Raw genomic sequence first — 18,220 nt, forward strand, 5'->3', positions numbered from 1 at the left:
ATGCCAGAGGAAAACATTTCCAATGTGTCTGGCAAGGACAAACTGAACCCGAAGAACACATTTGCCAGGAGCTGGCACCTGCACCTTAACACACATTGATTTGCAGCACATCTAAATGGCCAAGCTCTTTGGTACGCAACCTGAAAGCTGCTGACAGAAGGCTGTGCTCCTTGTCAGATGGAAGCAGTAGCACGAACATAGGAGTTTGGTAAGCACTAAAGAGCCACAAAAGAGCATGGCCTAGCAAAATGGGGCAGGAAAAAGCATTTGCTACATGTGCTCTTGTTGTCGCCTAACAACAGGTAGCAGCATAAACCAGATGCGGGTGAAGTTCTTGCAGGCGACAGCTAACGTCAAATGAGCAAGCCGGCTTACCACAGCTGCGGTCCTCTGGCAGTTTGAAAGCTTTGCGCACAAGCCGCATGCTAAGCGCCTTCCTTTGCCTTTTGGCAGTGCTCGTGCTTTGCCAGCACTCGGCGGGAATGGTCACTATCCCACACACACGTTTCGTTGTGCCCGTTGCCAAGCGCTCTGGAGCACTGTTTATGACGAAAGCGGAAAACCTCTTGCCGTTCCATTCTCAGAGCTCCTCAGTTAAGCAATCTGCCACTCTTGGTGCGAATGCCAGAGGAAAACATTTCCAATGTGTCTGGCAGGGAGAAACTGAACCGGGAGAACACATTTGCTAGGAGCTAGCACCTGCACCTTACACACACACAGATTTGCATGACATCTAAATGGCCAAGCTCTTTCTTAGGCAAGTTGAAAGCTGCTGTCAGAAGGCTGTGCTCCTTGTCCGATGGAATCAGCTGCACGAATATAGGAGTTTGGCAAGCACTAAAGAGCCACAGAAGAGCGTGGCCTAGCAAAATGAAAGAGGAAAAAGCATTTGCTACATGTGCTCTTGTTGTCGCCTAACAACAGGTAGCAGCATAAACCAGATGCGGGTGAAGTTCTTGCAGGCGACAGCTAACGTCAAATGAGCAAGCGGGCTTACCACAGCTGCGGTCCTCTGCAGTCTGAAAGCTTTGCGCACAAGCCGGATGCTAAGCGCCTTCCTTGGCCTTTTGTCAGTGCTCGTGCATTGCCAGCACTAGGCGTGAATGGTCACTATCCCACACACACGTTTCGTTGTGCCCGTTGCCAAGCGCTCTGCAGCACTGTTTATGATGAATGCGGAACACCTCTTGCCGTTCCATTCTCCAAGCTCCTCAGTTAAGCAATCTGCCACGCTTGGTGCGAATGCCAGAGGAAAGCATTTCCAATGTGTCTGGCAAGGATAAACTGAACCGGAAGAACACATTTGCCAGGAGCTGGCACCTGCACCTTAACACACATTGATTTGCAGCACATCTAAATGGCCAAGCTCTTTGGTACGCAACCGAAAGCTGCTGTCAGAAGGCTGTGCTCCTTGTCAGATGGAAGCAGCAGCACGAATATAGGAGTTTGGCAAGCACTAAAGAGGCACAGAAGAGTGTGGCCTAGCAAAATAAAACAGGAAAAAGCATTTGCTACATGTGCCCTTGTTGTCACCTAACAGCAGGTGGCAGCATAAACCAGATGCGGGTGAAGTTCTTGCAGGCGATAGCTAACGTCAAATGAGCAAGCGGGCTTACCACAGCTGCGGTCCTCTGGCAGTCTGAAAGCTTTGCGCACAAGCCGGATGCTAACTGTTTTCCTTGGCCTTTTGGCAGTGCTCGTGCATTGCTAGCACTAGGCGGGAATGGTCACTATCCCACACACACGTTTCGTTGTGCCCGTTGCCAAGCGCGCTGGAGCACTGTTTAGGATGAAAGCGGAACACCTCTTGCCGTTCCATTCTCAGAGCTCCGGAGTTAAGCAATCTGCGACTCTTGATGCGAATGCCAGAGGAAAACATTTCCAATGTGTCTGGCAGGGAGAAACTGAACCGGGAGAACACATTTGCTAGGAGCTAGCACCTGCACCTTACACACACATTGATTTGCAGCACATCTAAATGGCCAAGCTCTTTGGTACGCAACCTGAAAGCTGCAGTCAGAAGGCTGTGTTCCTTGTCAGATGGAAGCAGCAGCAAGAATATAGGAGTTTGGCAAGCACTAAAGAGCCACAGAAGAGCATGGCCTAGGAAAATAAAACAGGAAAAAGCATTTGCTACATGTGCTCTTGTTGTCGCCTAACAACAGGTAGCAGCATAAACCAGATGCGGCTGAAGTTCTTGCAGGCGACAGCTAACGTCAAATGAGCAAGCGGGCTTACCAACGCTACGGTCCTCTAGCAGTCTGGAAGCTTTGCGCACAAGCCGGATGCTAAGCGCCTTCCTTGGCCATTTGGCAGTGCTCGTGCATTGCCAGCACTAGGCGGGAATGGTCACTATCCCACACACACGTTTCGTTGTGCCCGTTGCCAAGCGCGCTGGAGCACTGTTTAGGATGAAAGCGGAACACCTCTTGCCGTTCCATTCTCAGAGCTCCGGAGTTAAGCAATCTGCGACTCTTGATGCGAATGCCAGAGGAAAACATTTCCAATGTGTCTGGCAAGGACAAACTGAACCGGAAGAACACATTTGCCAGGAGCTGGCACCTGCACCTTAACACACATTGATTTGCAGCACATCTAAATGGCCAAGCTCTTTGGTACGCAACCTGAAAGCTGCAGTCAGAAGGCTGTGTTCCTTGTCAGATGGAAGCAGCAGCAAGAATATAGGAGTTTGGCAAGCACTAAAGAGCCACAGAAGAGCGTGGCCTAGCAAAATGAAAGAGGAAAAAGTATTTTCTACATGTGCTCTTGTTGTCGCCTAACAACAGGTAGCAGCATAAACCAGATGCGGCTGAAGTTCTTGCAGGCGACAGCTAACGTCAAATGAGCAAGCGGGCTTACCACCGCTACGGTCCTCTAGCAGTCTGAAAGCTTTGCGCACAAGCCGGATGCTAAGCGCCTTCCTTGGCCTTTTGTCAGTGCTCGTGCATTGCCAGCACTAGGCGTGAATGGTCACTATCCCACACACACGTTTCGTTGTGCCCGTTGCCAATCGCGCTGGAGCACTGTTTAGGATGAAAGCGGAACACCTCTTGCCGTTCCATTCTCAGAGCTCCGGAGTTAAGCAATCTGCGACTCTTGATGCGAATGCCCGAGGAAAACATTTCCAATGTGTCTGGCAAGGACAAACTGAACCCGAAGAACACATTTGCCGGGAGCTTGCCCTTGCACCTTACACACACATTGATTTGCAGCACATCTAAATGGCCAAGCTCTTTGGTACGCAACCTGAAAGCTGCTGACAGAAGGCTGTGCTCCTTGTCAGATGGAAGCAGTAGCACGAACATAGGAGTTTGGCAAGCACTAAAGAGCCACAAAAGAGCATGGCCTAGCAAAATGGGGCAGGAAAAAGCATTTGCTACATGTGCTCTTGTTGTCGCCTAACAACAGGTAGCAGCATAAACCAGATGCGGGTGAAGTTCTTGCAGGCGACAGCTAACGTCAAATGAGCAAGCCGGCTTACCACAGCTGCGGTCCTCTGGCAGTTTGAAAGCTTTGCGCACAAGCCGCATGCTAAGCGCCTTCCTTTGCCTTTTGGCAGTGCTCGTGCTTTGCCAGCACTCGGCGGGAATGGTCACTATCCCACACACACGTTTCGTTGTGCCCGTTGCCAAGCGCTCTGGAGCACTGTTTATGACGAAAGCGGAAAACCTCTTGCCGTTCCATTCTCAGAGCTCCTCAGTTAAGCAATCTGCCACTCTTGGTGCGAATGCCAGAGGAAAACATTTCCAATGAGTCTGGCAGGGAGAAACTGAACGGGGAGAACACATTTGCTAGGAGCTAGCACCTGCACCTTACACACACACAGATTTGCATGACATCTAAATGGCCAAGCTCTTTCTTAGGCAAGTTGAAAGCTGCTGTCAGAAGGCTGTGCTCCTTGTCCGATGGAATCAGCTGCACGAATATAGGAGTTTGGCAAGCACTAAAGAGCCACAGAAGAGCGTGGCCTAGCAAAATGAAAGAGGAAAAAGCATTTGCTACATGTGCTCTTGTTGTCGCCTAACAACAGGTAGCAGCATAAACCAGATGCGGGTGAAGTTCTTGCAGGCGACAGCTAACGTCAAATGAGCAAGCGGGCTTACCACAGCTGCGGTCCTCTGCAGTCTGAAAGCTTTGCGCACAAGCCGGATGCTAAGCGCCTTCCTTGGCCTTTTGTCAGTGCTCGTGCATTGCCAGCACTAGGCGTGAATGGTCACTATCCCACACACACGTTTCGTTGTGCCCGTTGCCAAGCGCTCTGCAGCACTGTTTATGATGAATGCGGAACACCTCTTGCCGTTCCATTCTCCGAGCTCCTCAGTTAAGCAATCTGCCACGCTTGGTGCGAATGCCAGAGGAAAGCATTTCCAATGTGTCTGGCAAGGATAAACTGAACCGGAAGAACACATTTGCCAGGAGCTGGCACCTGCACCTTAACACACATTGATTTGCAGCACATCTAAATGGCCAAGCTCTTTGGTACGCAACCTGAAAGCTGCTGTCAGAAGGCTGTGCTCCTTGTCAGATGGAAGCAGCAGCACGAATATAGGAGTTTGGCAAGCACTAAAGAGGCACAGAAGAGTGTGGCCTAGCAAAATAAAACAGGAAAAAGCATTTGCTACATGTGCCCTTGTTGTCGCCTAACAGCAGGTGGCAGCATAAACCAGATGCGGGTGAAGTTCTTGCAGGCGATAGCTAACGTCAAATGAGCAAGCGGGCTTACCACAGCTGCGGTCCTCTGGCAGTCTGAAAGCTTTGCGCACAAGCCGGATGCTAACTGTTTTCCTTGGCCTTTTGGCAGTGCTCGTGCATTGCCAGCACTAGGCGGGAATGGTCACTATCCCACACACACGTTTCGTTGTGCCCGTTGCCAAGCGCGCTGGAGCACTGTTTAGGATGAAAGCGGAACACCTCTTGCCGTTCCATTCTCAGAGCTCCGGAGTTAAGCAATCTGCGACTCTTGATGCGAATGCCAGAGGAAAACATTTCCAATGTGTCTGGCAGGGAGAAACTGAACCGGGAGAACACATTTGCTAGGAGCTAGCACCTGCACCTTACACACACATTGATTTGCAGCACATCTAAATGGCCAAGCTCTTTGGTACGCAACCTGAAAGCTGCAGTCAGAAGGCTGTGTTCCTTGTCAGATGGAAGCAGCAGCAAGAATATAGGAGTTTGGCAAGCACTAAAGAGCCACAGAAGAGCATGGCCTAGGAAAATAAAACAGGAAAAAGCATTTGCTACATGTGCTCTTGTTGTCGCCTAACAACAGGTAGCAGCATAAACCAGATGCGGGTGAAGTTCTTGCAGGCGACAGCTAACGTCAAATGAGCAAGCCGGCTTACCACCGCTACGGTCCTCTAGCAGTCTGGAAGCTTTGCGCACAAGCCGGATGCTAAGCGCCTTCCTTGGCCATTTGGCAGTGCTCGTGCATTGCCAGCACTAGGCGGGAATGGTCACTATCCCACACACACGTTTCGTTGTGCCCGTTGCCAAGCGCGCTGGAGCACTGTTTAGGATGAAAGCGGAACACCTCTTGCCGTTCCATTCTCAGAGCTCCGGAGTTAAGCAATCTGCGACTCTTGATGCGAATGCCAGAGGAAAACATTTCCAATGTGACTGGCAAGGACAAACTGAACCGGAAGAACACATTTGCCAGGAGCTGGCACCTGCACCTTAACACACATTGATTTGCAGCACATCTAAATGGCCAAGCTCTTTGGTACGCAACCTGAAAGCTGCAGTCAGAAGGCTGTGTTCCTTGTCAGATGGAAGCAGCAGCAAGAATATAGGAGTTTGGCAAGCACTAAAGAGCCACAGAAGAGCGTGGCCTAGCAAAATGAAAGAGGAAAAAGTATTTTCTACATGTGCTCTTGTTGTCGCCTAACAACAGGTAGCAGCATAAACCAGATGCGGCTGAAGTTCTTGCAGGCGACAGCTAACGTCAAATGAGCAAGCGGGCTTACCACCGCTACGGTCCTCTAGCAGTCTGAAAGCTTTGCGCACAAGCCGGATGCTAAGCGCCTTCCTTGGCCTTTTGTCAGTGCTCGTGCATTGCCAGCACTAGGCGTGAATGGTCACTATCCCACACACACGTTTCGTTGTGCCCGTTGCCAATCGCGCTGGAGCACTGTTTAGGATGAAAGCGGAACACCTCTTGCCGTTCCATTCTCAGAGCTCCGGAGTTAAGCAATCTGCGACTCTTGATGCGAATGCCCGAGGAAAACATTTCCAATGTGTCTGGCAAGGACAAACTGAACCCGAAGAACACATTTGCCGGGAGCTTGCCCTTGCACCTTACACACACATTGATTTGCAGCACATCTAAATGGCCAAGCTCTTTGGTACGCAACCTGAAAGCTGCTGACAGAAGGCTGTGCTCCTTGTCAGATGGAAGCAGTAGCACGAACATAGGAGTTTGGCAAGCACTAAAGAGCCACAAAAGAGCATGGCCTAGCAAAATGGGGCAGGAAAAAGCATTTGCTATATGTGCTCTTGTTGTCGCCTAACAACAGGTAGCAGCATAAACCAGATGCGGGTGAAGTTCTTGCAGGCGACAGCTAACGTCAAATGAGCAAGCCGGCTTACCACAGCTGCGGTCCTCTGGCAGTTTGAAAGCTTTGCGCACAAGCCGCATGCTAAGCGCCTTCCTTTGCCTTTTGGCAGTGCTCGTGCTTTGCCAGCACTCGGCGGGAATGGTCACTATCCCACACACACGTTTCGTTGTGCCCGTTGCCAAGCGCTCTGGAGCACTGTTTATGACGAAAGCGGAAAACCTCTTGCCGTTCCATTCTCAGAGCTCCTCAGTTAAGCAATCTGCCACTCTTGGTGCGAATGCCAGAGGAAAACATTTCCAATGAGTCTGGCAGGGAGAAACTGAACCGGGAGAACACATTTGCTAGGAGCTAGCACCTGCACCTTACACACACACAGATTTGCATGACATCTAAATGGCCAAGCTCTTTCTTAGGCAAGTTGAAAGCTGCTGTCAGAAGGCTGTGCTCCTTGTCCGATGGAATCAGCTGCACGAATATAGGAGTTTGGCAAGCACTAAAGAGCCACAGAAGAGCGTGGCCTAGCAAAATGAAAGAGGAAAAAGCATTTGCTACATGTGCTCTTGTTGTCGCCTAACAACAGGTAGCAGCATAAACCAGATGCGGGTGAAGTTCTTGCAGGCGACAGCTAACGTCAAATGAGCAAGCGGGCTTACCACAGCTGCGGTCCTCTGCAGTCTGAAAGCTTTGCGCACAAGCCGGATGCTAAGCGCCTTCCTTGGCCTTTTGTCAGTGCTCGTGCATTGCCAGCACTAGGCGTGAATGGTCACTATCCCACACACACGTTTCGTTGTGCCCGTTGCCAAGCGCTCTGCAGCACTGTTTATGATGAATGCGGAACACCTCTTGCCGTTCCATTCTCCGAGCTCCTCAGTTAAGCAATCTGCCACGCTTGGTGCGAATGCCAGAGGAAAGCATTTCCAATGTGTCTGGCAAGGATAAACTGAACCGGAAGAACACATTTGCCAGGAGCTGGCACCTGCACCTTAACACACATTGATTTGCAGCACATCTAAATGGCCAAGCTCTTTGGTACGCAACCGAAAGCTGCTGTCAGAAGGCTGTGCTCCTTGTCAGATGGAAGCAGCAGCACGAATATAGGAGTTTGGCAAGCACTAAAGAGGCACAGAAGAGTGTGGCCTAGCAAAATAAAACAGGAAAAAGCATTTGCTACATGTGCCCTTGTTGTCACCTAACAGCAGGTGGCAGCATAAACCAGATGCGGGTGAAGTTCTTGCAGGCGATAGCTAACGTCAAATGAGCAAGCGGGCTTACCACAGCTGCGGTCCTCTGGCAGTCTGAAAGCTTTGCGCACAAGCCGGATGCTAACTGTTTTCCTTGGCCTTTTGGCAGTGCTCGTGCATTGCCAGCACTAGGCGGGAATGGTCACTATCCCACACACACGTTTCGTTGTGCCCGTTGCCAAGCGCGCTGGAGCACTGTTTAGGATGAAAGCGGAACACCTCTTGCCGTTCCATTCTCAGAGCTCCGGAGTTAAGCAATCTGCGACTCTTGATGCGAATGCCAGAGGAAAACATTTCCAATGTGTCTGGCAGGGAGAAACTGAACCGGGAGAACACATTTGCTAGGAGCTAGCACCTGCACCTTACACACACATTGATTTGCAGCACATCTAAATGGCCAAGCTCTTTGGTACGCAACCTGAAAGCTGCAGTCAGAAGGCTGTGTTCCTTGTCAGATGGAAGCAGCAGCAAGAATATAGGAGTTTGGCAAGCACTAAAGAGCCACAGAAGAGCATGGCCTAGGAAAATAAAACAGGAAAAAGCATTTGCTACATGTGCTCTTGTTGTCGCCTAACAACAGGTAGCAGCATAAACCAGATGCGGGTGAAGTTCTTGCAGGCGACAGCTAACGTCAAATGAGCAAGCGGGCTTACCAACGCTACGGTCCTCTAGCAGTCTGGAAGCTTTGCGCACAAGCCGGATGCTAAGCGCCTTCCTTGGCCATTTGGCAGTGCTCGTGCATTGCCAGCACTAGGCGGGAATGGTCACTATCCCACACACACGTTTCGTTGTGCCCGTTGCCAAGCGCGCTGGAGCACTGTTTAGGATGAAAGCGGAACACCTCTTGCCGTTCCATTCTCAGAGCTCCGGAGTTAAGCAATCTGCGACTCTTGATGCGAATGCCCGAGGAAAACATTTCCAATGTGTCTGGCAAGGACAAACTGAACCGGAAGAACACATTTGCCAGGAGCTGGCACCTGCACCTTAACACACATTGATTTGCAGCACATCTAAATGGCCAAGCTCTTTGGTACGCAACCTGAAAGCTGCTGTCAGAAGGCTGTGTTCCTTGTCAGATGGAAGCAGCAGCACGAACATAGGAGTTTGGCAAGCACTAAAGTGCCGCAAAAGAGCATGGCCTAGCAAAATGGGGCAGGAAAAAGCATTTGCTACATGTGCTCTTGTTGTCGCCTAACAACAGGTAGCAGCATAAACCAGATGCGGCTGAAGTTCTTGCAGGCGACAGCTAACGTCAAATGAGCAAGCCGCCTTACCACAGCTGCGGTCCTCTGGCAGTCTGAAATCTTTGCGCAGAAGCCGCATGCTAAGCGCCTTCCTTTGCCTTTTGGCAGTGCTCGTGCATTGCCCGCACTAGGAGTGAATGGTCTCTATCTCACACACACGATTCGTTGTGCCCATTGCCAAGCGCGCTGGAGCACTGTTTAGGATGAAAGCGGAACACCTCTTGCCGTTCCATTCTCAGAGCTCCTCAGTTAAGCAATCTGCGACTCTTGATGCGAATGCCCGAGGAAAACATTTCCAATGTGTCTGGCAAGGACAAACTGAACCGGAAGAACACATTTGCCAGGAGCTGGCACCTGCACCTTAACACACATTGATTTGCAGCACATCTAAATGGCCAAGCTCTTTGGTACGCAACCTGAAAGCTGCTGACAGAAGGCTGTGCTCCTTGTCAGATGGAAGCAGTAGCACGAACATAGGAGTTTGGCAAGCACTAAAGAGCCACAAAAGAGCATGGCCTAGCAAAATGGGGCAGGAAAAAGCATTTGCTACATGTGCTCTTGTTGTCGCCTAACAACAGGTAGCAGCATAAACCAGATGCGGGTGAAGTTCTTGCAGGCGACAGCTAACGTCAAATGAGCAAGCCGGCTTACCACAGCTGCGGTCCTCTGGCAGTTTGAAAGCTTTGCGCACAAGCCGCATGCTAAGCGCCTTCCTTTGCCTTTTGGCAGTGCTCGTGCTTTGCCAGCACTCGGCGGGAATGGTCACTATCCCACACACACGTTTCGTTGTGCCCGTTGCCAAGCGCTCTGGAGCACTGTTTATGACGAAAGCGGAAAACCTCTTGCCATTCCATTCTCAGAGCTCCTCAGTTAAGCAATCTGCCACTCTTGGTGCGAATGCCAGAGGAAAACATTTCCAATGAGTCTGGCAGGGAGAAACTGAACGGGGAGAACACATTTGCTAGGAGCTAGCACCTGCACCTTACACACACACAGATTTGCATGACATCTAAATGGCCAAGCTCTTTCTTAGGCAAGTTGAAAGCTGCTGTCAGAAGGCTGTGCTCCTTGTCCGATGGAATCAGCTGCACGAATATAGGAGTTTGGCAAGCACTAAAGAGCCACAGAAGAGCGTGGCCTAGCAAAATGAAAGAGGAAAAAGCATTTGCTACATGTGCTCTTGTTGTCGCCTAACAACAGGTAGCAGCATAAACCAGATGCGGGTGAAGTTCTTGCAGGCGACAGCTAACGTCAAATGAGCAAGCGGGCTTACCACAGCTGCGGTCCTCTGCAGTCTGAAAGCTTTGCGCACAAGCCGGATGCTAAGCGCCTTCCTTGGCCTTTTGTCAGTGCTCGTGCATTGCCAGCACTAGGCGTGAATGGTCACTATCCCACACACACGTTTCGTTGTGCCCGTTGCCAAGCGCTCTGCAGCACTGTTTATGATGAATGCGGAACACCTCTTGCCGTTCCATTCTCAGAGCTCCTCAGTTAAGCAATCTGCCACTCTTGGTGCGAATGCCAGAGGAAAGCATTTCCAATGTGTCTGGCAAGGATAAACTGAACCGGAAGAACACATTTGCCAGGAGCTGGCACCTGCACCTTAACACACATTGATTTGCAGCACATCTAAATGGCCAAGCTCTTTGGTACGCAACCGAAAGCTGCTGTCAGAAGGCTGTGCTCCTTGTCAGATGGAAGCAGCAGCACGAATATAGGAGTTTGGCAAGCACTAAAGAGGCACAGAAGAGTGTGGCCTAGCAAAATAAAACAGGAAAAAGCATTTGCTACATGTGCCCTTGTTGTCACCTAACAGCAGGTGGCAGCATAAACCAGATGCGGGTGAAGTTCTTGCAGGCGATAGCTAACGTCAAATGAGCAAGCGGGCTTACCACAGCTGCGGTCCTCTGGCAGTCTGAAAGCTTTGCGCACAAGCCGGATGCTAACTGTTTTCCTTGGCCTTTTGGCAGTGCTCGTGCATTGCCAGCACTAGGCGTGAATGCTCACTATCCCACACACACGTTTCGTTGTGCCCGTTGCCAAGCGCTCTGGAGCACTGTTTAGGATGAAAGCGGAACACCTCTTGCCGTTCCATTCTCAGAGCTCCGGAGTTAAGCAATCTGCGACTCTTGATGCGAATGCCCGAGGAAAACATTTCCAATGTGTCTGGCAAGGACAAACTGAACCGGAAGAACACATTTGCCGGGAGCTTGCCCTTGCACCTTACACACACATTGATTTGCAGCACATCTAAATGGCCAAGCTCTTTGGTACGCAACCTGAAAGCTGCTGTCAGAAGGCTGTGTTCCTTGTCAGATGGAAGCAGCAGCACGAACATAAGAGTTTGGCAAGCACTAAAGTGCCGCAAAAGAGCATGGCCTAGCAAAATGGGGCAGGAAAAAGCATTTGCTACATGTGCCCTTGTTGTCGCCTAACAACAGGTAGCAGCATAAACCAGATGCGGGTAAAGTTCTTGCAGGCGACAGCTAACGTCAAATGAGCAAGCCGCCTTACCACAGCTGTGGTCCTCTGGCAGTCTGAAAGCTTTGCGCAGAAGCCGGATGCTAAGCGCCTTCCTTTGCCTTTTGGCAGTGCTCGTGCATTGCCAGCACTAGGAGTGAATGGTCTCTATCTCACACACACGATTCGTTGTGCCCATTGCCAAGCGCGCTGGAGCACTGTTTAGGATGAAAGCGGAACACCTCTTGCCGTTCCATTCTCAGAGCTCCTCAGTTAAGCAATCTGCGACTCTTGATGCGAATGCCAGAGGAAAACATTTACAATGTGTCTGGCAAGGACAAACTGAACCGGAAGAACACATTTGCCAGGAGCTGGCACCTGCACCTTAACACACATTGATTTGCAGCACATCTAAATGGCCAAGCTCTTTGGTACGCAACCTGAAAGCTGCTGACAGAAGGCTGTGCTCCTTGTCAGATGGAAGCAGTAGCACGAACATAGGAGTTTGGCAAGCACTAAAGAGCCACAAAAGAGCATGGCCTAGCAAAATGGGGCAGGAAAAAGCATTTGCTACATGTGCTCTTGTTGTCGCCTAACAACAGGTAGCAGCATAAACCAGATGCGGGTGAAGTTCTTGCAGGCGACAGCTAACGTCAAATGAGCAAGCCGGCTTACCACAGCTGCGGTCCTCTGGCAGTTTGAAAGCTTTGCGCACAAGCCGCATGCTAAGCGCCTTCCTTTGCCTTTTGGCAGTGCTCGTGCTTTGCCAGCACTCGGCGGGAATGGTCACTATCCCACACACACGTTTCGTTGTGCCCGTTGCCAAGCGCTCTGGAGCACTGTTTATGACGAAAGCGGAAAACCTCTTGCCGTTCCATTCTCAGAGCTCCTCAGTTAAGCAATCTGCCACTCTTGGTGCAAATGCCAGAGGAAAACATTTCCAATGAGTCTGGCAGGGAGAAACTGAACGGGGAGAACACATTTGCTAGGAGCTAGCACCTGCACCTTACACACACACAGATTTGCATGACATCTAAATGGCCAAGCTCTTTCTTAGGCAAGTTGAAAGCTGCTGTCAGAAGGCTGTGCTCCTTGTCCGATGGAATCAGCTGCACGAATATAGGAGTTTGGCAAGCACTAAAGAGCCACAGAAGAGCGTGGCCTAGCAAAATGAAAGAGGAAAAAGCATTTGCTACATGTGCTCTTGTTGTCGCCTAACAACAGGTAGCAGCATAAACCAGATGCGGGTGAAGTTCTTGCAGGCGACAGCTAACGTCAAATGAGCAAGCGGGCTTACCACAGCTGCGGTCCTCTGCAGTCTGAAAGCTTTGCGCACAAGCCGGATGCTAAGCGCCTTCCTTGGCCTTTTGTCAGTGCTCGTGCATTGCCAGCACTAGGCGTGAATGGTCACTATCCCACACACACGTTTCGTTGTGCCCGTTGCCAAGCGCTCTGGAGCACTGTTTATGATGAATGCGGAACACCTCTTGCCGTTCCATTCTCAGAGCTCCTCAGTTAAGCAATCTGCCACTCTTGGTGCGAATGCCAGAGGAAAGCATTTCCAATGTGTCTGGCAAGGATAAACTGAACCGGAAGAACACATTTGCCAGGAGCTGGCACCTGCACCTTAACACACATTGATTTGCAGCACATCTAAATGGCCAAGCTCTTTGGTACGCAACCGAAAGCTGCTGTCAGAAGGCTGTGCTCCTTGTCAGATGGAAGCAGCAGCACGAATATAGGAGTTTGGCAAGCACTAAAGAGGCACAGAAGAGTGTGGCCTAGCAAAATAAAACAGGAAAAAGCATTTGCTACATGTGCCCTTGTTGTCACCTAACAGCAGGTGGCAGCATAAACCAGATGCGGGTGAAGTTCTTGCAGGCGATAGCTAACGTCAAATGAGCAAGCGGGCTTACCACAGCTGCGGTCCTCTGGCAGTCTGAAAGCTTTGCGCACAAGCCGGATGCTAACTGTTTTCCTTGGCCTTTTGGCAGTGCTCGTGCATTGCCAGCACTAGGCGTGAATGCTCACTATCCCACACACACGTTTCGTTGTGCCCGTTGCCAAGCGCTCTGGAGCACTGTTTAGGATGAAAGCGGAACACCTCTTGCCGTTCCATTCTCAGAGCTCCGGAGTTAAGCAATCTGCGACTCTTGATGCGAATGCCCGAGGAAAACATTTCCAATGTGTCTGGCAAGGACAAACTGAACCGGAAGAACACATTTGCCGGGAGCTTGCCCTTGCACCTTACACACACATTGATTTGCAGCACATCTAAATGGCCAAGCTCTTTGGTACGCAACCTGAAAGCTGCTGTCAGAAGGCTGTGTTCCTTGTCAGATGGAAGCAGCAGCACGAACATAAGAGTTTGGCAAGCACTAAAGTGCCGCAAAAGAGCATGGCCTAGCAAAATGGGGCAGGAAAAAGCATTTGCTACATGTGCCCTTGTTGTCGCCTAACAACAGGTAGCAGCATAAACCAGATGCGGGTAAAGTTCTTGCAGGCGACAGCTAACGTCAAATGAGCAAGCCGCCTTACCACAGCTGTGGTCCTCTGGCAGTCTGAAAGCTTTGCGCAGAAGCCGGATGCTAAGCGCCTTCCTTTGCCTTTTGGCAGTGCTCGTGCATTGCCCGCACTAGGAGTGAATGGTCTCTATCTCACACACACGATTCGTTGTGCCCATTGCCAAGCGCGCTGGAGCACTGTTTAGGATGAAAGCGGAACACCTCTTGCCGTTCCATTCTCAGAGCTCCTCAGTTAAGCAATCTGCGACTCTTGATGCGAATGCCCGAGGAAAACATTTCCAATGTGTCTGGCAAGGACAAACTGAACCGGAAGAACACATTTGCCAGGAGCTGGCACCTGCACCTTAACACACATTGATTTGCAGCACATCTAAATGGCCAAGCTCTTTGGTACGCAACCTGAAAGCTGCTGACAGAAGGCTGTGCTCCTTGTCAGATGGAAGCAGTAGCACGAACATAGGAGTTTGGCAAGCACTAAAGAGCCACAAAAGAGCATGGCCTAGCAAAATGGGGCAGGAAAAAGCATTTGCTACATGTGCTCTTGTTGTCGCCTAACAACAGGTAGCAGCATAAACCAGATGCGGCTGAAGTTCTTGCAGGCGACAGCTAACGTCAAATGAGCAAGCCGCCTTACCACAGCTGCGGTCCTCTGGCAGTTTGAAAGCTTTGCGCACAAGCCGCATGCTAAGCGCCTTCCTTTGCCTTTTGGCAGTGCTCGTGCTTTACCAGCACTCGGCGGGAATGGTCACTATCCCACACACACGTTTCGTTGTGCCCGTTGCCAAGCGCTCTGGAGCACTGTTTATGACGAAAGCGGAAAACCTCTTGCCGTTCCATTCTCAGAGCTCCTCAGTTAAGCAATCTGCCACTCTTGGTGCGAATGCCAGAGGAAAACATTTCCAATGAGTCTGGCAGGGAGAAACTGAACGGGGAGAACACATTTGCTAGGAGCTAGCACCTGCACCTTACACACACACAGATTTGCATGACATCTAAATGGCCAAGCTCTTTCTTAGGCAAGTTGAAAGCTGCTGTCAGAAGGCTGTGCTCCTTGTCAGATGGAAGCAGCAGCAAGAATATAGGAGTTTGGCAAGCACTAAAGAGCCACAGAAGAGCGTGGCCTAGCAAAATGAAAGAGGAAAAAGTATTTTCTACATGTGCTCTTGTTGCCGCCTAACAACAGGTAGCAGCATAAACCAGATGCGGGTGAAGTTCTTGCAGGCGACAGCTAACGTCAAATGAGCAAGCGGGCTTACCACCGCTACGGTCCTCTAGCAGTCTGAAAGCTTTGCGCACAAGCCGGATGCTAAGCGCCTTCCTTGGCCTTTTGGCAGTGCTCGTGCATTGCCCGCACTAGGAGTGAATGGTCTCTATCTCACACACACGATTCGTTGTGCCCATTGCCAAGCGCTCTGGAGCACTGTTTATGACGAAAGCGGAACACCTCTTGCCGTTCCATTCTCAGAGCTCCTCAGTTAAGCAATCTGCGACTGTTGATGCGAATGCCAGAGGAAAACATTTCCAATGTGTCTGGCAAGGACAAACTGAACCGGAAGAACACATTTGCCAGGAGCTGGCACCTGCACCTTAACACACATTGATTTGCAGCACATCTAAATGGCCAAGCTCTTTGGTACGCAACCTGAAAGCTGCTGACAGAAGGCTGTGCTCCTTGTCAGATGGAAGCAGTAGCACGAACATAGGAGTTTGGTAAGCACTAAAGAGCCACAAAAGAGCATGGCTTAGCAAAATGGGGCAGGAAAAAGCATTTGCTACATGTGCTCTTGTTGTCGCCTAACAACAGGTAGCAGCATAAACCAGATGCGGGTGAAGTTCTTGCAGGCGACAGCTAACGTCAAATGAGCAAGCCGGCTTACCACAGCTGCGGTCCTCTGGCAGTTTGAAAGCTTTGCGCACAAGCCGCATGCTAAGCGCCTTCCTTTGCCTTTTGGCAGTGCTCGTGCTTTGCCAGCACTCGGCGGGAATGGTCACTATCCCACACACACGTTTCGTTGTGCCCGTTGCCAAGCGCTCTGGAGCACTGTTTATGACGAAAGCGGAAAACCTCTTGCCGTTCCATTCTCAGAGCTCCTCAGTTAAGCAATCTGCCACTCTTGGTGCGAATGCCAGAGGAAAACATTTCCAATGTGTCTGGCAGGGAGAAACTGAACCGGGAGAACACATTTGCTAGGAGCTAGCACCTGCACCTTACACACACACAGATTTGCATCACATCTAAATGGCCAAGCTCTTTCTTAGGCAAGTTGAAAGCTGCTGTCAGAAGGCTGTGCTCCCTGTCCGATGGAATCAGCTGCACGAATATAGGAGTTTGGCAAGCACTAAAGAGCCACAGAAGAGCGTGGCCTAGCAAAATGAAAGAGGAAAAAGCATTTGCTACATGTGCTCTTGTTGTCGCCTAACAACAGGTAGCAGCATAAACCAGATGCGGGTGAAGTTCTTGCAGGCGACAGCTAACGTCAAATGAGCAAGCCGGCTTACCACAGCTGCGGTCCTCTGCAGTCTGAAAGCTTTGCGCACAAGCCGGATGCTAAGCGCCTTCCTTGGCCTTTTGTCAGTGCTCGTGCATTGCCAGCACTAGGCGTGAATGGTCACTATCCCACACACACGTTTCGTTGTGCCCGTTGCCAAGCGCTCTGCAGCACTGTTTATGATGAATGCGGAACACCTCTTGCCGTTCCATTCTCCGAGCTCCTCAGTTAAGCAATCTGCCACGCTTGGTGCGAATGCCCGAGGAAAGCATTTCCAATGTGTCTGGCAAGGATAAATTGAACCGGAAGAACACATTTGCCAGGAGCTGGCACCTGCACCTTAACACACATTGATTTGCAGCACATCTAAATGGCCAAGCTCTTTGGTACGCAACCGAAAGCTGCTGTCAGAAGGCTGTGCTCCTTGTCAGATGGAAGCAGCAGCACGAATATAGGAGTTTGGCAAGCACTAAAGAGGCACAGAAGAGTGTGGCCTAGCAAAATAAAACAGGAAAAAGCATTTGCTACATGTGCCCTTGTTGTCACCTAACAGCAGGTGGCAGCATAAACCAGATGCGGGTGAAGTTCTTGCAGGCGATAGCTAACGTCAAATGAGCAAGCGGGCTTACCACAGCTGCGGTCCTCTGGCAGTCTGAAAGCTTTGCGCACAAGCCGGATGCTAAGCGCCTTCCTTGGCCATTTGGCAGTGCTCGTGCATTGCCAGCACTAGGCGGGAATGGTCACTATCCCACACACACGTTTCGTTCTGCCCGTTGCCAAGCGCGCTGGAGCACTGTTTAGGATGAAAGCGGAACACCTCTTGCCGTTCCATTCTCAGAGCTCCGGAGTTAAGCAATCTGCGACTCTTGATGCGAATGCCAGAGGAAAACATTTACAATGTGTCTGGCAAGGACAAACTGAACCGGAAGAACACATTTGCCAGGAGCTGGCACCTGCACCTTAACACACATTGATTTGCAGCACATCTAAATGGCCAAGCTCTTTGGTACGCAACCTGAAAGCTGCAGTCAGAAGGCTGTGTTCCTTGTCAGATGGAAGCAGCAGCAAGAATATAGGAGTTTGGCAAGCACTAAAGAGCCACAGAAGAGCGTGGCCTAGCAAAATGAAAGAGGAAAAAGTATTTGCTACATGTGCTCTTGTTGTCGCCTAACAACAGGTAGCAGCATAAACCAGATGCGGCTGAAGTTCTTGCAGGCGACAGCTAACGTCAAATGAGCAAGCGGGCTTACCACCGCTACGGTCCTCTAGCAGTCTGAAAGCTTTGCGCAGAAGCCGGATGCTAAGCGCCTTCCTTGGCCTTTTGGCAGTGCTCGTGCATTGCCAGCACTAGGCGTGAATGCTCACTATCCCACACACACGTTTCGTTGTGCCCGTTGCCAAGCGCTCTGGAGCACTGTTTAGGATGAAAGCGGAACACCTCTTGCCGTTCCATTCTCAGAGCTCCTCAGTTAAGCAATCTGCGACTCTTGATGCGAATGCCAGAGGAAAACATTTCCAATGTGTCTGGCAAGGACAAACTGAACCGGAAGAACACATTTGCCGGGAGCTTGCCCTTGCACCTTACACACACATTGATTTGCAGCACATCTAAATGGCCAAGCTCTTTGGTACGCAACCTGAAAGCTGCTGTCAGAAGGCTGTGTTCCTTGTCAGATGGAAGCAGCAGCACGAACATAGGAGTTT

The sequence above is a fragment of the Poecile atricapillus genome, chromosome 9 (assembly GCF_030490865.1).
Source record: "Poecile atricapillus isolate bPoeAtr1 chromosome 9, bPoeAtr1.hap1, whole genome shotgun sequence".
NCBI lineage: Eukaryota > Metazoa > Chordata > Aves > Passeriformes > Paridae > Poecile > Poecile atricapillus.